This window comes from Hemitrygon akajei, chromosome 21 (genome assembly GCF_048418815.1).
Source record: "Hemitrygon akajei chromosome 21, sHemAka1.3, whole genome shotgun sequence".
Classification (NCBI taxonomy): Eukaryota; Metazoa; Chordata; class Chondrichthyes; order Myliobatiformes; family Dasyatidae; genus Hemitrygon; species Hemitrygon akajei.
Genome location: NC_133144.1, coordinates 9,534,450 through 9,558,761, shown reverse-complemented (window position 1 = coordinate 9,558,761; position 24,312 = coordinate 9,534,450). Strand labels below are relative to the sequence as shown.

Here is a 24,312-nt window from a genome sequence, read left to right as displayed (position 1 = left end):
TGCTTTACGCTATTTCGGCACAAGAAAGGTTTCATAGGAATGCTCTACCTTTGTAAAGGGTAGGGTACCTGTACAGGGTAACATAGAGGGGTTGAGATTGCCTTCTTTAGAGCACAAAAATATGAGGGGATGTACAAGTACGTAAAATGAGGGGTCTGGACTGAGTGGATATTGGGAAGCGTTTCCTTTGGTGGAAGTGTTGAGGATTTGAGGTCACAGGTATAAAATTAAGGACGAGAATTAAGAGTCTCATGAGGAAAAATAAAATTAATGCAGTTTGGAATGTGAAATGTATTGCTTACAAATGTGGTGGAGGCAGCTTCCATTATTGCTTCCAAACCATTATGGCTACAATTCGGGGACTTAACTAATCTGTTGCTTTGGTAGAGCGCCATCATCGACAATAGGCTGAACGGCTGTCAATACTGTGGCCATTCTGTGAGCTCTAAGGTGCACAAGTATCGTGTTTTTTTTATTGGTTTATTATCAATGTTCACAATTTGCATGATAATACATGATAAAACCATATTTTATTATCCATTTGATGTTTCTTTTCAATCCCCATGTTATTACCTCATTCAAAGTTTAATTATTTTTGTATGTTGAAATGTTGCCCATCACTTTGGCAAAGTTGAATTACATTAACTTTTTTTCATCCATAGCACTGCCATTTCAGTATCCTCTTCCAGTTCCCTCTAATTCTAATAATTATTTAGCATCTTCCTGTTGAAATACCTGTATCTTTACATTTGGCTGTGGTGACAACCTAAAAGGATTTTCTTCTAAATGTGATTATAAATTAATAAGAATTTATACAACAAATCAGTAGGAATCGTGGAAAGAGGCAGGATGGAAGCCTATGAGTTTCTTTCATTTGTTGGGAGGGAAAAAGATGGGGATGTTATTGATTTTAAACAATAGAGGCAGAGAAAAAGTGAAGGATATAGTACTGGAAATGTTGTAATTTCTAAGGTGGAATTGAAAATCATTACCCCTTCTAACTAACATTTCCATCAGTTGTATAATTCCGGTTTAATAGTCTAAAGGAATGAATGTGGTTAGCACCTGCCACTTGAGTAAAATGTAGTAGAATTTTTTGAGTCAGAAGAACATTTTCACTGCCATGTTATTAAATTAGTTTTTAGTAAGATCAGTGTTGTGCAAAACACTTAAGTCATGCAAAAGTGTAATAATGAGATTTGGTACCTCTGAGGACAGCAGGTACTCACATTCAATTGACTACTTCTGCTGGTTCTCTGTGCTCTCCTATTAAATTCCTCCTTCTCCAGTCCTGTATCTCTTTTACCAATGAACTTCCCAGCTCTTAACTTCACCCATCCCCCTCTCAGTTTCACCTTTCACCCTGTGTTTCTTCCTCACCTCCCCCACTTTCTTACTGACTTCTCATCTTTTTTTCTCCAGTCCTGATGAAGGGTCTCGGCCAGAAACGTTGACTGTACTCTTTTCCATAGATGCTGCCTGAGTTCCTCCAGCATTTTGTGTGTGTTGCTCCAATTCTTCATCCCTCTTGCATTTTAATTTTTTTATTTCAGTCTGCACTGTAGCCTCATGAGCCTGAGGAACAACATCTTGTCTTCCATCTGTGTATTATGCAGCTCTCTGGACCTGATGTTGAATTTTGTGTTACCAGATGTGGCTATATTGTTTAGGCTTGCATTTTTCATTATTTGTATTTAACTGCCATTTTAATGTAATTGCTGTCATGACAGCTTTCAGTTGAACCCTATCAAAGAAATTCCTTAAACTCTTTATACCTCCTTCACTCCGTAGAAAACAGATTTGTCTTCTCACGTTTCCAGTTCTGATGAAGTGTCCTTAACTAGAAACAGTTTTGTTGTTTGGGGCACTATTACTTTAAAAGTTGAATCTGCAAAATGGGTTAGGTAGCAAAGTTAAAATGTTAGTTTTCTATATGGTTATTAAATCAAAAGTAATTATTGAACGAACATTACATCTGCAATGTCTACAGCTATCTACCAATTTTGCGAAGATAAATCGGATCCCAGTGCCCAGGAGGGTGTAAAGATTACTGTATTTAAATGATTGTTTTTTTCAAAAATGATTCTTGGTATAGAAATAAAAAATGAAAGAAGAAACCATAAGTTCAAATTGGAGAAGCCAGAGTATTTGCTTCCTGTGTATGAGCTTCTGTTGAAGTAATTTCTCATTGTTGAAAGGAAGCCAGTGTGCGAGAGGGTGAGAAGGGAAGAGACTGCTATATATGGCACACCTGGAAGACAGTTTATTCAAAAGGGCAGACTACATCCCAGTTTCCTGATTAGCTCTCCTTCAAAAATCAAAAAAAAGAATCAGTCATTAATATTTTTATCAGCTAACGCAAGCTTCTCTGCAAGTCTACAGAATGTGGTGGAAAGATCAGTTGGAAGTCCACCCACATCCATCATGCAAACTGTGTAAAGACCAAACTATTTAGCATTTCTATGTATTGCTGAGCATCCAATTTGGGAGGAAAATGCCTCTGTATAAAGGCGTGGCTTGGCAATTGGTAACTGCTAAATATGAATTCATTATACTTGTAACAAAAAGATTTGGAACCAACCTGAGTAAGGGAGATATTTACTGATTCAGTTGCAATTTTTGCTTGGTAATCTGTGCATGCATAAAGTACATTGCAGGTTGAAATGTGTTTTGCTGTTGTGTAACTGTTGAAAGGTGAACCCCGTATATAGAGTTAATAGCTCTGATAACAATAGGATACTGGATGGCCTGTTTTTGCATTGGTATTTTTTTTGGCCATTTATTTTACTAATGTGCCTGGTGAAATCTGTGGTTGTTTGATTATACTTTAATGTGGTATTTATTCAAGGTTCTACTTAACCTTGGAAATAGTCTAGTTAGGAACAATTTGGGGGAATGACTAAGAATCTGTGTTGGATTCTGATGTTTTTAATCTAAGGTTCTTTCAGAAGTCAGGAAAGAGGCACAAAACTTGTTGCTCCGTGATTGTTTTACCCAGCATTAATAGAACAAAGCATTGTAAAACAGACAGTTATAGAGGGCTAGTAAATGGAAGGAGAGAGAAGCAAAAAAAATGGTGATGTGTGGTCAACTCTTTTCACATCCGTAGATAAGAAACATTTCTTTCAAATTTACAGATGAGTCAACCAATCGGGTGTCCCCTATTCAAATAATGCAGCATCAGAGCAGTTTCCAGACCTTTCCCAAATCCTACAAATGTAATCACTGGGGGACACACAGAACAACAGGATGACCACTGGGAAATATGCTAAACAGTTACTTGTACATAAATTGTTAGAAAAAATACAAGCAGGTGTGTAATTGGTAAGTTGCAAAGAAGATAACGGTTAAACAGTCAGTTGGAAATGGAGATTGGTATGACATGTTTTACTCTTTCAGCATGGCTTCATAACAGTATGTAGATGTGGCATTGGATAGGAGCTCTCTGGCCTTGCTGTAATACACTCCTGTGTGATGTGAATGTTCTGTTTCTGTTGCAATCTAGGATGTATTTCAGATGAAATTGAGCTTTCTTTTAGAAAAGAGTAAATGGAGAAATAAAAGCCATACAAGGTACATCTCGATAGGGTACCTTTCAACAGAATGAATTTGCTTAAAGTTTAAAGGACAAATGAATTTAAAATGCAATGATTTGCAAGGGGATTGTTAATTGATTAGTGTTTATTCTCATACAACTCAATAGACTCGAGACTCAAACCACTAACCGAGTTTACAGCAATTATGCAGTGTTTATTAGTGTTATTTACGTTGATGCAAGTGATTCTGGGTATTACTGAAGACTTTGCATTTTAGAAATTACTGAAGAAGAAAGTTGGGAAGTTGCAAGGCCTGCAAAGGTCACTAATGAAATCTTTGTGGAAACAGACTTTGTTTTCAATGCTGACAAGCTAAAACATTTGATGACGGGTACAAAATGTGGCCACAATAGGCATTTTGATTCTCTGGCACTGACATGGAACTTGTACTCTTACTGGTGTGAGAATCATGCTCATTGATGTCTTCTGTGGGTGATGAATTAATGAAATGGATTCGTTAGACTTTCAAACATAAGAGATATATAATTTTCCACAAGAAATTAGAGAAAAATTATCAAGGCGGAGTAGTGAATTTTTTTAGTATTTCATCTGGAGACTTTCCAGTATTGTGCTGTAGGTTTCCTATGTTTCAATGTAGATGAATAATGTAGTAGTTCTGCCTCTACAATGAGATATACAACTGAAACTAGACAATGTTTTCAATTGGATGTAAAATAAAAATTATTGTCATTACTTTCAAGAGGAACAGATGTGTCCTGCATGGCCTCGTCAGTTTGTATCCCTCACCTCAATACAGAAATGATCTTTTTTTAAACACAATTGTTCAAGAGAATTTGCTGTATACAAATTGACTGCTGTTATTCCCTCCATTAACAATGAGAGCACTCAAAATTCATTAGTTTTGGTATTAAATGTTGTGACCTGAGATGGTGAAGTGATATTTGCATAGTGTTTTACTCTGTTTGCTATGCAGGCTTGCAGCAGAACTCTAATCCTCCATCATTTTCCCACACAGTGGTGACTTGCTTTTATGATATGAATCTGAAAAGTTGAAGTGCTTTGTCTAATAGGTGGTCAAGCTCCTTGATATTCAATGATGTTATCATTTCCTTTCTCCATGTTCAAAAATAATCCTGTAAATAATGCAAATAAGTTATTTATTTGTTGGTTTTGAACGTAGAGCAGGTGTTCAGCATTTAGATTTTAGTGTTGTCTCATTAATTTAGTGTGAAGATTTTCCAGAAAAAAATTAAATGTTGTCAGTGCATGCAGTTTAAGAGCACAATTAATACCCATTTTCCTTTGAGAGTGAAAAATATTCAGATGAAGGGTCTCAGCCCAAATGTCAACTGTTTATTCCTCTCCATGGACGCTGCCTGACCTGCTGAGATCCTCTCGCATTTTGTTGTGTTGCTCCAGATTTCTAGCATTTACAGAGTCTCATGTTCAGGTTGATAGTTAAAATATTTTTAAATTAAAAGTTGGATGAGTATATTAATACATTGGATTAAATATTCTATACTTAGACAATTTAAAACTTTGTTTAACAATAATTCTCAAGTTAGTGGGACCATGGGAGAATTGCAAACAATTACATTTGGAAAAAAGAAACTTTACAGGGTGGAGAATGGATAACGTCGTTACTAAACAGAGAGGATTGGTGGTATCACAGATTGAGTTGTGTTACATGCCTGCATTGTGATTAATTGTTCTTATGCACGAGAGGGAATATCATAGTAATGTGAATAGCTTCAGTGCAGGATGCAGTTGAATGTGCCATAATCTTAATTCACAATGTTGCTATTGGTGACTAATTCTCTAAAGGTTAACTTGTAGGTCAAGTTGGTAGTAAGGAAGGCAAATGCAATGTTAGCCTTCATTTCAAGAGGACTAGAAAATAAAAGCAAGGATGTAATGCTGAGGTTTTATAGGCATTGGTCAGACCATATTTGAAGTATTGTGAGCAGTTTTGGGCCCCTTATCAAAGAAAAGATGTGTTGGTCTTGGTTAGGGATCCTGGACCAAGGAAGGTTCAAGAGAATAGCCCCAGGAATGAAAGGAGTACAGTATAAGAAGTATTCAATAGCTTTGAGTCTGTACTCTCTGGAGTTTAGATGAATGAGGGGTATCTGATTGAAAGCTATTGGAAATTGAAAGGTCTGGATGGAGTGGATGTGGTGAGGGTGTTTCCTATAGCGCGGGACTCTAGGACAAAATAGAGGGATATTCCCTTCAGAATAGAGGGACGTCCATTTAAAACAGATGAAGAAAATTTTCAGTAGCCAAAGGGTGGTGAATCTGTGAAATCATTGATGGCTGTATTTAAGAAGGTGGTTGATAAATTCCTGATTAATCAGATTGTCAAAGGTTACAGAGAAGATTGACTGTGGCTGAGTGCTAATAAATCAGCTATGATGGGATTTCAGAGCAGATTTGATGGGCAAAATGGCCTAATTTTGCTCCTATGTCTTGTAGACTAAACACTCATACATATCCTTGGGTTACATATATTACAAATTACACTTGTAGGTCTAGAGTCAAATGTTGTTTAAACCAAGTAAGGAAAGCAGATTTTATTTGAAGGACATCAGTGAACCAGATGGGTTTTTACAGCAATTCAATAATTTAATGGCTGCCGTTATGAAGCCCAGTTTGAATTCCAGATTTATGGGATTACTTGGCCAGAATTTATTTGTGGATGCATACTCAAAGAACAATACAGCACAGTACAGGCCATTCGGCCCACAATGTTGTGCCAGCCCTTAAACCCTGCCTCCCATATAACCCTCCACCTTAAATTTCTCCATATACCTTACAAAATAAACTTATTATCAAAGTATATTTGTCACCTGAGATTAATTTTCTTGTGGGCATTCATAGTAAATACAAGAAACACAAGAGAATAAGGACTCCACCCAACAGGATGGACAATAACCAATGTGCAAAAAAACAAACTGCGAATATAAAAAGAAAGAGGAAAAATAATGATAATAGATAAATAAGCAATAAGTATGAAGAGTCCTTGAAAGTGAGTCCATTGGTTGTTGGAGCAGTTCAGTGATGGGTTGAATGAAGCTGAGTGAAGTTCATGAAAGCTACCAGTCTAGTTCTCGGCTTAAAATTGCTGCTGCGGGTGTGGGGGGCATGGAAAGAGGTTGTGTGGTGGTAGTGGATATAAATTAGGAAAGGGACCATATCTTTGGTCTGGATTTGTGATTTCAGTTGCAACAGCTGGTCTCCTACTCTGAATAAGATTAGTTTTTAAAAAAACAGCATTGGCTTGAAGTTGAACATGTGCTGTCTGTAAATCAATTTGTCCTCTGGATCCATCCATGAATGGTGCAATTGATAGTGTCAACTTGCTTTTTTTTTCTTATTGTGGGGTTCAATTGGCAGTCCTTCATTTGAGAATTTTATATGAAGAATCATGTTACATTAATGAAATTAACTGCAGTTTAGTTGTGGGTTAACTTCTGAAATAGTTAAATTTAGATTGTTCTTGGGTTATAAACACCCAACATATGAACATTGTACATATAACCAAGCTCCCTTGATAGTAATTTCAGAAGCCCTGTTATGTACAAATATTCATTCCTGTCAATGGCAGAACTGGTTTCCTTTTTCTCACCATTTGGAGTAATTTTCTCAGTCTGGTTTATTTTTGATGTCTTTCATTCTGAAACTGATGGTATGGTTATAGTGAGTGATTTTGTTTATATTCTGAGTTGGGGACAAAATCAACTTGTGTTTATAAAGTCACAGCATGTTCAAAACCTGCCGACATCTGTAGTTAAAAGTAAGTTCAAGCTTTCACTGTACCTTACTGGACACTCCCTGTACAAATAGTAATTAAAATAAAAGTTAAATTGGTTTCAGTCCAGGAGTGGCTGTCATACATATTTGCATAAGTGGTGATGAATGGAAAACTATTTGGTTAATCATCGAGCTCTGAATTTGCAGGAAAACTACCTGTGTCACACTGAGCAGAAAGAGGTTTCAATCTTTGTAAACTTATATAGAAGTTTCCTTTTTTGACTTGAAATGTTTTCCATTTTTCCTGAAGTAGTATGAATGTAACAGTAAAATGGCAGGAATTGTTTGGCCAGTATTTTGTTTAACTTTCTACTGTCCTGGAAGCTGGGGCTGATGCAGTTAATTTTTATCCTGTCTATTAATGCATTTAAAAACTAAAATTCTAACCATTCAGAATAATCGTAGATGATCTATTCTTGCCCCATCGCTTCTGCGTTAGTTTTCCATAACTACGGTGCCATGGTAGTGTCGTGGTTAGCGTGCCACTTTTACAGTAGCAGCTTCGGAGTTTGGGGTATGATTCCGACATCAACTATAAGGAGTTTCTATGTTTTCCCTGTAGAATGCCTGGGATTTCTCCAGGTCCTCTGATTTCCTCCCACAGTCCAAAGGTATAGGTTAATTAGTCACTGTAAATTGTGCTGTGATTAGGCTAACATTAAATTGGGTCGGTGGGTGGTATATATTCTATGCTGTATCTCTAAATAAATAAAATCTCTCAATTCCTTGACCCTTCAAATATGTATCTCTGCTGCAAATGTATCTAATGACTTGTCATCCACCATCTTGAGGTTCAGAAAACTCTTAGATATTCACTGTCCTCAGGGAAAAAAATTATGAACTTGAGTTTTATATGACCAAGTTCCCTTTTTTTGCAGTTTGTAACTTTCTCACCAGTGTAAATATTATAGTATCTGCCTAGTCATGCCACCTACAACCTCATTTTTATGAATGAGGTTATGAGGAATCCGGACCCAAAATAACTAGTCTCTCTTGATGGGGGCAACTTTCTCATCCCAGAGTTTAACTCAGTGAATATTCTCTGGACTGCCCTCAATGTTACTACATTTGTTTTTTTTTAGTTAGGGTGGACCAAACCTGTGCACAATATTCAAGGTGTGTCCTCACCAAACCTGTACAACTGTAACAAAACCTCCCTATTATTAAACTCCAAACCCTTTGCAACAAAGACTAATGTGGTGTTTGCCTCCTTAACTACTTGTTGGACCTGCCTGTTAAATTATGATTCACTTGAACACGGAGATTCCTCTGAACTTCACTCATTGACAGTCAATTTCCCTTTAAATCAGGGGTTCCCAGCCTGGGGTCCACAACCCCTAAATGGTATTGGTCCATGACATTAAAAAAAAAGGTTGGGAACCCCTGCTTTAGATGGTTGATATTTTGATTCATTTTACTGAGAGGCACAAACTTTCACTTCCCCACATTAAGCTCCATTTGCCTGAGTTTTCAATCTAAGAAGAGTAGAGTCACTGCTTTGCAGTGCCAGAGGCATGGCTTCAATCCTAATCTGCATGGATTCTGCACATTTTCCTTGTGAATGCACGGTTTCCTTTATTTGCTGTGGATTATTCCCACAGTCCAAAAACATTAGGGTTGTTGGGTTAATTGACCGCAGTAATTTGTCATTAATTTGTAGACAAATTGAGAAACCTGGATGAGTTGATGAAATAATAGGATCAATGAAAGATTGCTGTAAATGTGTAGTTGATGGTCAGCACAAAGTCATTGGGCTGAAGAGCCTGACTGCAACAAGTTAGCATGTTTTAAAGAATAGGGGTTATGGTATTTTCTATATCATCTATTTTGATAGATTATGAAATTATTCCTGAAATTGCATTATTTCAATTGTCATCTCATTATGGGAAGGATGTGGAACTTTTAGAGAGAGTGCAAAGGAGATTCACCAGGATGATGCCTAAATTAGAGAGCATGTCTTGGGTGGAATGTTTGAGAAAACTAGGGCTTCTCTCTTTGGAGTGAAGGAGGTTGAAAGTAGAGTTGACAGAGGTGTATGAGATGATTAGAGGCATTGGTAGTGCCTTTTTTCCAGGGCAACAATGGTTACTATGAAGAGACATACTTTTAAGATGCTTGGAGGAAACTCCAGGGGGATGACAGGTGGGGTTTGTTCACACGATTTGCAAGGAATTCCCTGCCAAGAGTGGTAAGAGACTCTTGAATTAGGCACATGGACGATAGAAATGTTTAAGACTCTGTGATCTTGGAGCAGATTAAAAGTTTGCATAACATCAGAATCAGGTTTATTATCACTTGTGTATTTTGTGAAATTTGCTTTGCGGCAGCAGTTCCATTCAATGCATATATTACTATAAATTACAGTAAGTTTATACAAAAAAAGTGGTGCAAAAAATAGCAAGGGTAATGTTTATGGATTCAGGGACCTTTCAGAAATCTGATAGTGCAGTGGAAGAATTTGAGTGTGTCTATTTAGGCACCTGTACCACCTCCCTAATGTTAGTAATGAGAAGAGGGTATATCCTGGGTGGTGGGAGTCCTTAATGGTGGATGCTACTTCTTCGAGGCATCGCCTTTTGATGCTTGGGAGGCCAAAGGGTCTGTACTATTCAGTACTGTTCTCTGTTATAGAAATCTTGTTGGACAAAATGATTGTAATTAATCAGGTTGGATTTCTTGCTCATTCGCTGACCCCTCCTACAGAGGGATGGAAGTTCCCTTTCTAATTCACTGAAGGTTTGAAACATCAGTGGTGACCCCCTGGCTCTCAGAATGATTGACAGATATTGATGTTAGGTTGCAGAAAGGATAAAAGGTGCTGTTAAAGCCAAGAATAAGTTTAATGAGTTAAAGACTGTGGTGGAGTTGAGTGCGATCCTATGTCTGGGCTTGCTGCTTGGGCTGCAATGGGAGTGGAGTTTCTGTATGATGTCATTCCACTTTGCAGATGCTGACTTGCCCACTGCAGTGCTTTGTGTGATTGGTTCTATAATAACACAATATGCTGTAACTAGGCGGTTGCCTAAACATTTTGTGTAATTGGGTTTCAGGACATTGATTTCTGATAAGGTTGTTAATCTAGTTAAGTTATTGAGTGAGGTGATACAGGAAAAGGGAAAAACTGCTCTGCAAGTATAAACGTATACTGCATGAGCAGATGTACCTTAAGTGAAATATACTTGTTCATGTAAGTTTGTAATTTTATGTTGAAATTTATTTTCTTGAACTCCGAAAATGTGAAGATAAAACGTTCCATAGAAAATGAAACAAGCACTGAAAAATGTAATCATGATTTGGAAATGCTGAAACTGGCCATTGTGATGCTGGTATTTCTTTGAAATCACAAGATGAACCCGTCTTTTTTCGGAGGACTTTGGACTTGACAGATGTGTTCTACAGAAAAAAGCAAGGACCTTTTTTTGGGAAAATGCAAGCTCTCCTTTCAGTGTAATGAAATTTTTTCCACTTTTGTTGGACATGAGTCAACTGTGCTATTTTTGTATCTCAAGTCTCAAACAAAGGAAAGCTGTTAGGGACAAGGGACAATTTAGATTAAAATAAGTTACTTTTTCCTTTCTGTATAATTTTGCATTCTTTTTCCTGCTGCTTTTGTTTCCCAGGGCTGCATGTGTAGTTTCTCCCTGCTGACTCTTGCATTGCCTTGGTTTCATTATCCAATTGTTTAGTTTTATCTCTTTTGGCATAGCATCACTTAACCAAGTCAATGTTATTCAATGCTATTTTTATCTATATCAATATCAGTTGGCGGCACGGTACTATTGTCGCCTGACATAGCACTATTATGGAGCCAACTGAAAGATGGGTTCAGTTCCTGCTACTGTCTGTAATGTGTGTTTCCTCCAAGTGTCCAGTTTCCTCCCACATTCCAAGCATACATTTAGGGTTGGTCGTGGGCATGCTATGTTGATGCCCGATGTGGATGACATTTGTGGGCTGCCCTCAGGTCATCCTTGGACTGTGGTTATTGACACAAATGATGCATGTTTCAATGTATATGTGACAAACAATATTTAATCTTTAAATCATAGCATATTTTCTTAGTCATTGACATTTTCCTTGGACGTAAACCAGATCTGATAATATCCCAATGTCTGAGCCGTTACAGCCATCTGGGAGTAGTTAGGTTTGAAGTTTCACTCCTGAGTAAAGACATTTCTCAATTTTAAATGGCTGACCCCTTATTCTGATCCATTTAAGCACATCATTCAGATCATTCATATAGATGACAAACAACAGCAGACCCAGCACCAGTCTGTGTGGCACTCTGCTCGTCAGACCTCCCGCCAGAGAGGCAACCCTTTACTACCATCCTCTGGCTTCTCTCACAAAGCCAATGTCTAATCCAATTTACTACCTTCAGTGTGTGCTGAACTATTATTCTTCTTAGTCCCATCATCCTGTACCAGGAGTTAAACCCTTTGGACCCCTCCCATCCGTGTACTTATACAAATTTAAATGTTGAAATTGAGCCCCATCCATCACTTCCACTGGCAACTTGTTCTACACTCTCACTACCCTCTGAGTGAAGAGGCTACCCCTCATTCTGAGTCTTCTCTGAGTAAAGACTCATTTTACCTTTATTACTCTCCATTTATATATACCTTGAGAAATTCTCAGTCCATTTTGGTTTTTGCAATTTTATTCATGTTCCTTTTTGCTTTTCAATATTGTAGCCTTCAGATTTGCAATTTTCTATCTACCTTTTTGATCTTTTGTTTGTATTGTTTACCTTGCTGTAGAGTCTATGGATGCAAATCTACTAACAAGACAAGCAAAGCAATGTCAGTTTCCTTTCTCAGTCCAACAAGGTTATTGTGACACTAGTACAGCTCAGGGCATTGGAGTTCATTTCTGGCGTCCTCTGTAAACAAGCTTGCACATTCCTTCCTGTGTGTGCATGGGTTTCCTTCGGGTGCTCCAGTTTCCTCCCGCAGTCCAAAGGTGTGCAGGTTACAAGGTTAATTCGTCTCTGTAAATTGTCCAGTGAAAACAGGGCAGAGGAGTTCCAAAACTCATCCAACTAACCTGGGTGCAAGGCTGGATCGCTCTGAGTGCTGAGCTGATTTAGAGAGGTCAAGGTGGCTTCTGCAGTGAAATCTAGGTCCAAAGTGAATTGCTGGGTGGTGCATTCTAGGCCCAGAGCAATATGCTGTGGTGGAGCCTGGGCCCTAGTGTGAGGTACAATTCGCTGATCGGACAATTTAAATGCTGGCCTGGATAGTCTGGGGCTCCCCTCTCCATGACGCTAAAGCTGTGAGACTGCCACTTGGCTGCTGCACTTTGTGTCTGCAAATTTTGTGGTGATTTGCCCTGCTAATATGATGAACTGAATACTGAGGCTTTGGGCCTACTCCGGGGATTTGGATAAAATAACTCAATTTGGTTGGGAATGCTATTGTTGCTGGTTTCTATTGTTTGCATGATCTGTGCTTTTTTTCCCCCTCTGGGGTTGCTCTTTATTTTTTTAATTGGTTTCTTTCAGGTTTCTTGCTCTCCACTTGCCTGTCATCAAACAAATCTCAGGGTTGTATAATTTGTACACTATTTGATAATAAATGTACTTTGGATTAGGCTAGGGTTAAATCGGGTCGCTGGGCGGTGCGGCTCAAAGGGCTGGAAAGGCCTGTTACGTGTTGTATCGATAAATAAATAAATAAATAATGTGCGTTGTGTTTTGTTATGGAAATCTATTATTCGGCAGGCAGAGGATGATTCAAGGAGGTCCTCAAAGCCTCCTGCGTGGGGTAAAGGGAGTGGTGAGGGGGGTTACATCCTCACTGCTGGATATTAGTGGACTGTGATGACTCAAAAGTGCAGACAGAGCATTTGGAATGGGCATTGAATATGTGAATCCATACATTAGGAGTACGGAAGCTCATTTAAAAAGGTGGAAGACATGCATCACCTCCCAAAGCACAAAGCTGAACCAACCTCTACATTATTCCTTTCCATAGATGCTGCCTGGCCTGCTCAATTCCTCCGGTATGAGCTTCTGCCAATGCAGGAAATGTAGAGCCTTATCCTCAAAATGCTGGAGGAACTCAGCATGTTGGGAAGCATCTATGGAGGGATAAATTGTATTTCATGTGCATTATCTTTGCCTATTCACTTACCCTGTTTTTTGGTTGGTGGTTTTGGTTTAGTTTGATTCTTTTGTTGAGAAGTTAGTGAAATGTGTGTTGACTTGATGGACCATTTATGCAAAATAGTGTTGGAGTAATTGAGTTGCTGATTGAATGATGCTTGAACAGTTACAGACACAAATGTTTTCTGTCAAGTTTTACAGCTCTCATAACTGATGGATTGTATCAGAAATGTTAAGGTCATGAATTTCAAGTAATTTTACTTTCATTCATTTCAAAAGTACTAGAAATTAAGAACAAGGCTTTAATAGATGTCATGTTAAGGCTTTGATCAGATCACACTTGGAGGAAGTATTGTGACCAGTTCTGGACCCCTTATCTAAGAAAGGATGTACTGGCATTGGAGAAGATCCAGAGAAGGTTCATGAGATTGATTCCAGGAATGAAAGGGTTAACATGTGAGGAGCGTTTGATGGCCCTGCGTCTGTACTTGTTGGAGTTTAGAGGAATGAAGGGGGTTCTCATTGAAACCTATCGAATATTGAAAGGGTTAGAATGGATGTGGAGAGGATGTTTGTTATACTGGGGGAGTCTAGGACCAATTGTCACAGCTTCAGGACAGAGGGACATCCGTTTAGAACAGAGATTAGGAGGAATTTTTTTAGCCAGAGAGTGGTGGAAATTCATTGCCACAGATGGCTGTGGATGCCAGGTCATCAAATATATTTAAAGCGGAGGTTGATAGGTTCTTGATTAGTCAGCGTGTCAAAGGTTATGGGGAGAAGGCAGGAGAATGCAGTGAACAGGGATGATGGATCAGCCATGCTGGAATGGTGCAGTATACTATATGGGCCAAATGGCCTAATTCTACACCAATGTCTTAAGGTCTTGAGTGTTATCAGTTTACTGAGAACTGATTCATCTGGAAAAATTACCTGAGACATTGCTGACTCTGATGTTGTAAAGATGAATTAAGAAGAATAGTTAAAATTACAATCTTTTGAAAAATAAGGTCAAGCGAGTAAGCCTCAACTGATGAGCTGAGCAGTTAATTTGGTTGAGTTAGTTCATATCACTTTTTCATTTCCTTTGTTCATATTTTATTCAGATATACAGGGGAGGGGGGACAAACTATTGATGGAAAAGTTAACCCAAGTTTATTCAGGATATGGTGGCTCATCTTCATGGGTGTCAAACTATGGAAAATACATGTAGCAGGTCTCCAGGCTCTCCTTTGTATCAAGAATAAAGGTGATTATTGCACAGCTGTTTAGCACATCAACTCTGTTCCTGATCACAGTGGGATTGATTTGGTAATTTTCCCACCAATTGTGCATGGTGTCCAGTTATTGCTGTTTAGGGAATTCACTGTTGACATTGAGACAGGTCAGTTTTATGTGGGCAATTTGGTTTTGTGTGCAGCTTATATACTCAGTAAACAATTCATGTTTGCTTTTGGAGTAAATAAACTTCCATTTGTTGCAATGTAAACTGTTGGCTGCAAGTTTTGATGTAAATTTGGTTCTGCCTTCAACACATTGGTGTCAATGTTTTGGTACGCCACTTAGTAAGTAAAGCCTGTGGCTGATGGTGCAGCTTGTGAATAATTGCTGTTTTCATTTGTATCTGTACTAGTTTCCCTTATCAACAGATGATTCTTGAGCTGCTTTCATTCTCTGCTCACAGAGAATTGAGTACCAAGCACCGTTTTTATAGTTGACATACGTTTTCTGATGCAAGACTGAGTGGTACATTAAAATATTGGGAATTCTACAGAAATCAACAGTGAGCAGCTCACAGTTATTAAGGAGGCAGAAAATTAATTGTGAGAAAACTGGCAAATATCTAAAACAGCAATGATAAAACTTCAGCCATGATAAACCTTTCATAAAACCACTGAATTGGTTTAATTACATCCAATTTCTGTGGATGCATAAAATGTATGAAGATAGCTTAGGTGAGTGTGGTACCCATGGTCATTGAGACTGGGGAATTTGTAGCAAGAGGCAAAGAAATGGCAGCTAAGTCAGTACTTCATATTAGGCTTCATTGTGGAGGACATAGCAAATTTATCACAAAGATTGAAACTGCATGAACAAGGTAGAACAAAGTCACTAGGTTCTGGTGACTTGTACCCTGTAGTTTTAAACCAAGTGCCATAAGGTGTCTGATCAGTCATAGAAGAAGTGCCAGTAATTCAGAGAAATTGGATGTAATTAAACCAATTCAGTGGTTTTATGAAAGGTTTATCATGGCTGAAGTTTTTTGAAGGTGTAATTAGCAAAGAAACCTGCAGATGTAGTATTTTTTTTAGTCAAGGTTCCACACAAAAAGCTGGTGGATCAACAAAAATCTTAGGACATTAGGGGGAAGCATGATGGAATGGACTGAATGGGTTATTGCATTGAAGACAGAACAAACTAGTCATTTTCTGGCTGGCTGAATGTTATTAGTGCAATGCTCCAAGGATGCCTTGTTAACCAGTTATTTATGATTAATATTAATGACTTGAAGTAGAATGTAAGGTTTCCATAGTTGCTGATGACTGGAGAATTGATTGGTTGGTATGCTTTGTTGAGAATTTATGGACTATGAAACCTTGGGAAGAAACCCAAGGGGGAAGGTATGCCAATGGGGAAGGTATGAGTCTATGCATTTTTTTTGATGAGAGAAATCAGAAAGCAGACTATTATCTAAATGGGGAAAGATGGCAGATGAGTGAAGCACGGAGGGATTTATTCTCATTTAGGAATTGCAAAATATGCAAGTGCAGCATTTGGTTAGGAAAGCAGAGGGCGTGTGGTTTTTGTCACAGACATTAGAATTTAGAAATAAGTTTTGTTACAATTGTACATGTAACTCTCTCACGGGGTTGAAGGCAAACTTGGCTTGTTAGCTAATTCTGCTAACAGTCACATGACTCATCTGTGAGATGGTCACCTTCCGTAAGCAACACACGTCTAGGGTTGGTATGACTTGGGTTCAACAAAACAGGAAAATTGGAATGTTCTGGGATGGGATGTGATTTGTAATGAATGCTTCGAGTGTTAATACTGCTCTGTGCAAAGTTATCATTTGCCAGAAAAATAACAGGTTATACACTGGTATAAAATTACATACAAAGGAAATTTATTTGCCAATATTTCAATTTTAACAAACAGTTAACAGAAAAAGAAAAGTAAAATTAAAGGGCCCTTTATGGTTAAACCAGTCCAAGTTTGCGCACAAACATTGGAGCTCATTTCTGAAGTAGTCGGGATGCTTTGCCTTGATTACTTGTGCTGAACCCATGTTCTGTTTGAAGGACACCAGCCTCAGTTTGAACTTTCCTCGACCATCTTGAAAGAACTGGTTAACTCAGGAGTATTGTCACTTCCTTTTTGGGACCATTTGTCTGCAGAAGGACTTCTTACAACAGCGTCTCTCCTTTGAGTGGTATTCTGTGAGCATCTTCCCTTGTGTTCTGCTCAGCAGCCACTGCCAAAAGACCCCAAACCAGCTGACTGTTTTTCAGAAATCTGATCCCACCCAACTCTTTCAAATCTTCCATTGCATCTCACTGGACAGAAAGGTACAACATGTACCAGGACAAATGTGATTGGCTGCCAGAGCATTCCTAAGTTGGGCAAATTGACTGTAGCTTCTAACAAACTGCTTTAAGGAGTTGGAGCTGGAACTGGATGAACTCCAAATCATTTGTGAGGCTGAAGGGGTGATAGATGGACATATAGAGAGATAGTTATACCTAAGGTGCAGGGCACTGGAAACTGGGTGATAGTCAGGAAGGGGAAAGGGGTTAAGGAGCCAGTGCAGAGTACCCTGTCGACATCCCACTCAACAACAGTATCACTTGAAGTCATAGTGGTTGGGTATCCGGTGTGACTAGTGTCCTGAGCTGCATATATTTCAATGCAAGAAGTATCGTAGGAAAGGCGAATGAAGATGAGGTAGCTGGTTTACAAACAGAGGCAATGTGTAGTGAGGAGAGGCTGTTGATGGGGCAGAGTTGCAGACAACAGTATGAGTTGCAATGTAAAAGTCAGACAAAATTGAAAAGGGTGAATACAGGATTGAAGGTGTTATATTTGAATGCACACAGTATATGGAATAAGGTAGATGAACTTGTAGCATAGTTGGTGATTGGCATGTATGATGTAGGCATCACTGATTCATGGCTGAAAGAAAATTATAGCTGGGAGCTTAATATCCAAGGACACACATTGTATCGAAAAGACAGGCAGGAAGGCAAAGGGAACGGTGTTGCTTTGTTGGTTTTAAATAAAATTGAAATCATTAGAAAGAGGTAATGTCAGGTCGTAAGGTGTTGAATCATTATGGATAGAACTAAGGAACTGCAAGGATAAAAAGACCCTGATGGGAGTTGTATATAGACCCACAACCAATAGTAAGGATGTGATCTACGAATTATAATGGGAGATAGCAAATACTTGCCAAAAGGGCAATGATACAATAGTCATGAGGGATTTCAATATGCAAGTAGACTGGGAAAATCAGGTTGGTGCTGGATTCCAAGAGGGGGAATTTCTAGAAAGCCTATGAGATGGCTTTTTAGAGCAGCTCACATTTGGGCCCACTAAGAGATCAGCTGTTCTCGATTGGGTGTTGTGCAATGGACCAGAATTGATTAAAGAGCTTAAGGTAAAAGAACCCTAAGGAGAAAGTGATCATAATATGATCAAATTCACCCTGAAATTTGAGAAGGAGAAGCTAAAGTCAGATCAATATTACGGTGGAGTAAAGGAAATTACGGAGGCCAGAATTGATTGGAAAAGACCACTGGCAAGGATGATGATTGAGCAGCAATAGCTGGAACTTCTGAAAGCAATTCAGAAGGCACAATATACATCCTAAAGAGGAAGAGGTCTTCTAAAGACAAGATGACATTGTGTTGACCGTGGCTAACAAGAGAAATCAAAGCCAACATTAAAGCCAAAGAGAGGGTATATAATAGAGCAGAAATTAGAGGATTGGGAAGCTTTTAAAAACCAGAGGTAGAGTTGATGGCTTTGTTGCAAAGGTTGTAGACAGTATGAAGATACGTGGAGGGGCAGGGAGTTTTGAGGAAGTAGAGAGGCTACAAAAGGACTTAGATTAGGCGAATAGGCAAAGAAATAGTTGATGGAATAGTGTATCGGGAAGTGTATAATCGTGTACTTTAGTGGAAGAAATGAAAGTGTTGACTATTTTCTAAATGGAGAGAAAATACAGAAAACTGAGGCACAAAGGGACTTGGGAGTCTTGTGCAGGATTTCTGAAAGGTGAATTTGCAGTTTGAGTCTGTGGTGAAGAAGGCAAATGTAATATTAGCATTCATTTCAAGAGGACTAGGATATAAAAGCAAGGATGTAATGTTGGACTTTATAAAGAACTGGTGAGGCCTCACGGAGTATTGTGTGCAGTTTTGGGCCCCTTAGAAGGGATGTGCTGAAACTGGAGAGGGTTCAAAGGAGTTTCATGGGAGTGATTCCAGGATTGAATGGCCTGTCATATGAAGTGTGTTTGATGGCTCTGGGCCTGTATTCAACAGAACTCAGAAGTATGAGGGATGACCTCACTGAAACCTATCAAAGCCTTTCGCCTTTCAATAGTGGATGTAGAGAGGATGCTTTCTATGGTGGGAGAGTCTAAAACCAGAGGAGATGGCTTCAAAATAGAGAGCATCCTTTTGGAATGGAGATGAGGAGGAATATCTTTCGCCAGCGAGTGGTGAATCTGTGGAATTCATTGCCACAGGCTGCTGTGGAGGCCAAGTCTTCATGCATATTTAAAGCAGAGGTTGATGGATTCTTGATTAGTCAGGGCATGAAGGAATGCGGGAAGAAGGCATGAGATCGGGGTTGAGAGGAAAATTGTATCAGCCATGATGGAGCAGACTCGTTGGGCCAAATGGCCTAATTCTGCTCCTATGTCTTATGGTCTTATTTTGTATTATATAGTGTTATGTTTGTTACAGCTTAAAGTATTAATACAATTTTCAATCTAAGTTTATACTGGTATGAGTTAAATTATTGCTTCCTGGCGGACAATAAATTTGCATGGGTGCCTGTATTTGCACAGGTAATTGTATTTTTCCCTTAAAATAAACATACAAACTTTCATGTTTTGTGTTTACTCGAATCGTATATATCCTAGAGCCGTTTATTTATTGATACGGGCCTTTTCATCATTGTTCTTGTGCATTGCAGAGTTATGTTACTTTTAGTTTGTATTCACAGTACGGTAATAGCTAACTCATTACAAGCCTACTCTGAGAGGGTTACGAATGCATAGATTTCCGTACTGATTTTGTTCATTTATAGTCAATCAAAAGAGCAAAGCAGTGTACACTATATGATTTCTTCTGATAACTGAGGAGCTCTTACAGTTTTTTAGTACTATAGTAGTATAGGTCATGTTTCAATTTGTTTTGTATTTTATTTAAATAGATAATTCATTACTTTAACTTTTAACTATTTCCACGAAACTTTGGCTAATTGGGTCAAAATGTACTGCTCCCAAGGTTTCCCAATTAACCAGAATTCACTCCATTGGTAATCTGCAGATTTGGACCAAGTACTCTGTTGTATTGATTAATAACTTTGCAAGAATGAGCCTGATTTTCCCTGCCCCAACACTGCATTCTGGGTAATGATCAGCATTTGTATTACTTCACCTGCTTTGCAAGGGTGTCCGCCGAATTTTGATGGCTCTTAACTCTTCAACTTTGCAGCTGTTGCAAATTCAAACTTAAAGGACATATATTTTTGTCACTTTGCAGAAGTTGCTGTTAACCAAGGAGACAAAATACTGAAAATGATTAGCTGAATAAATAATCACTTGCAGAGAGACATAGAATTACCGTATTGTTTCAGATCAGCGATCTTTGATCAGATTGTTTTGAATGCTGTTCTATGGCTATTCATGTTTCAGTTGTACATTTCTGAGGAAATTGTAACATGCAATTGAGGTCCAGGTTCCGAGTGACTTGCTATTGGAATGTTCTGGACATCAACTATGTTACTTTTGCTACTTTTTGATCTTTTTAAAAATAGTACCTGAGAATAGGTATGTAACAATCCTTCCAAAGGCTGTTTTCTGGTGAGATCAAAGTAGAATTCGCATTAGGTTATATGAAATGAGGAACATTTTAAGTCTGTTAACTTTGACAGTCAGCTTTGAATTCCAAGTCAAGGTCAGGTTTATTGTCATATACATAAGGACATGTATGCACAAGTGCTATGAAAACTTGTTTGCATCAGTATCACAGGCATGTAGCATTCATATAAGTAGCATTAATAAGAAAAGCATAAATTGTGCATAATTAACAAGGAAGCGCACAAGTAGAACAAAACAAATCGATTTCAAGTTCAAGTTTATTGTCATTCAATCGTACATATGTATAGCGCCAAATGAAACACCGTTCCTCTGTGCCAAGGTGCACAGCACAGTACATGGAACTTGCACATGATATTACCACACATAAATTAATAACTAATAAGGAACATTTATAGCACATGCTAAAAAGTGAACAGTAAAATGCCACTCGGGTGGTGGCAGGAACTCAGGATTTCCACAGCCTGGGGGAAGAAGCTGTTTCCCATCCTAACAGTTCTTGTCTTAATGCTGGGGTACCTCCTGCCTGTTGGAAGGATGGGAGGGATCATTGATAATGCTAAGGGCCCTGCCTATTTAGTGCTCCTGGTAAATATCTCTGGGTGGAAGACAGACCCTGATGATCTTCTGACCTATCCTCAATCCTTTGTAGGGCCTTGTGGTCAGATGCCTTGCAATCCCTGTACCAGACAGTGATGCAGTTGGTCAGTTCACTCTCAATGCTGCTCCTGTAAAAATTATAAGAATGGGGGTGGGGTGGGGTGGTCGCTTGCCTTAATCTTCTCAGGAGGTGGAGATACTGCTGTGTTTACTTGGCCAAATAGATGGTATTGAGGTACCAGGTGAGGTCTGTTATGTTCACTTTCAGAAAATTGGGGTGCCTTACTCTACATGGAAGAGCCATTTATGTTCAGAGTTTAAGTGGTCAGCCTGCACCTTCCTAAAGTCTGCAATCATCCTTTTTGTCTTATCCCCAATGAGATGCAAGTTATTTTGTTTAGCACCATTCTACCAGCTGCTCTATCTCGTCTGCACGCTGTCTCATCTTGGTCTCATCGTAATTTCTGTCATCTACGAATTTGATTTGGTTGGATCCTAATCTAAGTAATGCTGTCGTGTCATCAGCAGGCTGAGCATGCAGCCAGTGTTCAATGTGAGAAGCTAGAGAAGTTGCTGCCTCGGGCTGTCTGTGGTCTTTCTGTCAAGACCAACTGAGTGCAGAGTGATCATAGTGTTGCTAAATTGTGGTGATTAGGGTTTTGAAGGTCGGTTCAAGAACTGAATGGCTGAAAGGTGGTAGCTGCTCTTGAACCTGCTGGTGTGGAGCTTTTTAGTTGTGTTTGTATTCTGAATCTGATTATTTCCAATATATCCTGCATTTGAATGTTTGAGTAGGAGAATGAGGAGTGACTTTACGAAGCTTAAAATCATTAAAGGTATGGATAAGATGGAGTGTTAACCCATTTCCACAGGGTTGGGGAGTCAAAAGAAGAGAGTACAGATACGAGATAAGAGGGAAGCTTGTGCTATCACAGAGGTAACTGACAGAGGATAATGAGCATTTGAAATGAGTTGCTCAAGGAAGTGTTTGAGATGAGCACAGTAGTAACATTTAAGAAGCATTTGGACAGGTACATGGATAAAAGGGGCTTGGAGAGTTCTGGGCCAAACATGGGTGAAGGGAAGCTGTGGTTAGCATGGAACAGTTAGGCTGAAGGGCCTGTTTCCATGCTGTTACTTCCTGATACAGTGAGGTATTAGTGGTGATGGACAGCTCAACAACTGAAAGTAAAATTTATGATTTTATCCAATCTCAATGATGAAAAAATCCAATAGGCAGATTTAAAGATGGAATCTTCTATAACAACCTTCAGCCTGAGGTATTACGGAGATGATTCTACCCCTGAGATCCACGTTGTCACAGAAGAATTTTTCAGCTTGTTCACTTAATTCTATGTGATTTTTGCAACTGCATTGGCACACTAGATGCAGCAAGGTTGGGAAATGACAGCATTTGACCCACATGCTGAAGACTTGTGCTCCTGAATCTGGTACATTCACTCTAGTGATATTCACCACAAAGGAAATTGTGCCTGTTTGGCTCATATGAGGTCATGCATTCATTCTCAGTCATTAGCAGAGAGGCAGAAAGGCTATTGTGCACTATTTTGTCATCACAAGCATGTTCATTAGTGCTCAGTTAAGTCCACATTCATTCTATCTTTGGTCCAAAAATGACTGTCAAGCGGAATTTCAGAGTTATGGCTGGCCTTCAAATCTCAACAGAATTTGAATAAATGTTCCATCAAAGAGTTGATTTAAAAGAAAGGAATTTCTCAGTTGTATGGAAATAAAAAAAATAATGGTAGCCAATAGGTATCAATGCTGTCAGATCCAAGTTGAGAGTGCTAGGTCCAAACAAGTGCAAGTACTCCATATCAAGTTCAAGTCAGTTTATTGTCATTGAACCGTGTACACTGCTAAGCGAAACAATGTTCCTCTGGACCATGGTGCACAACACACTACATATACCTAACATATGTAACCCATAAAGTAATATTACCACTGGTAATTTAACAAATTATCAGATGCATTTACAATAGACATTAAAGAGAAAAGCGTATAACATTGCTGGCGCTTCATACATGATGATACTTGGATGGTGGCAGGGAGGTCAGTTGTCATATGGCCTGGTGGAAGAAGCTGTTACCCATCCTATCGGTCATCCTATCGTGAGGTCAGAAAGGAGATATTTACTGATGGCTCATAATCTGAAATCATGAGGTTGTTTTTGAGGGTGTGCAGCAAATCTGGTCAACCTTCAGCCTGGACTGGTAAAAAGCAAGTAATATTTGACTTTGCACTAATAGGAAATGACTGAAGCAAGAGAAATCACAACATTTGTCCAGAGTTTTCACAGCATTTCATTGTTGAATCCCTATCACAAATGTCCCAGAAAGCATTGTAGATCATTAATTTATCCAACTCAGTATGATTGCCATAGCTATAGACACACCTGGAAAATATGATCAATATTAATATGAAATTCTATGATTTCACTAATGAATTCAACAATAGTTCCATTGCCTTGTGCACCATCTGAGATGAAGTGCTATGGCTCCATTGACAACTTTCACCAGGATCACCAGCAAATTGGGACAGCACCATCATGGTCAACAAGTTTATGTCTACATTAGACTATCCTGAAGTTTAGGGATGTTGATGAGTAAATTTGTATAATAATTTAAAAAAAGATAATGGGTAATCTGATGAGTCTGGGGTATGCTGACATCAAAAGAAGAGTAAATATTGTATTTACTGAGCTGCTCATTCTTTCTGAAGGCATGTTTTATTATAGAGCACACAACTGGCTCTTCAAACACAACAAGCCACACCACCCAGCATCCCACTGGTTTAACACTAGACTAATCACAGGACAATTTATAATGACCAATTAACCTACTAACTGGCATGTCTTTAAACTGAGAGGAAACGAGTGTTCAGAGGACACACACATGTCCACATGTACAAACTCCTTACAGATGGTACCAGAAATTAATTCTGAGCTCAGTGCTTTGTGCTCTTATCATGTTGTGCTAATCTAAAGATAGCTCATCAAAGTTCCTAGTCTCTTGTTTTGAAGACCCCTATAGACTTCCACAGATTAATTGTTGTCACTTCATTTTGATTTGGAAATGTACATATTAATCTGACAAGATAATATT

At 38.7% G+C, this 24,312-nt stretch overlaps 1 protein-coding gene across 6 annotated transcripts in view; it reads left to right on the top strand.

The window, feature by feature from the left end:
- The window catches only part of myo9aa (myosin IXAa), a 354,781-nt gene that overhangs the window by 20,831 nt on the left and 309,638 nt on the right, over nucleotides 1–24,312 (top strand). The window lies entirely within an intron of this gene.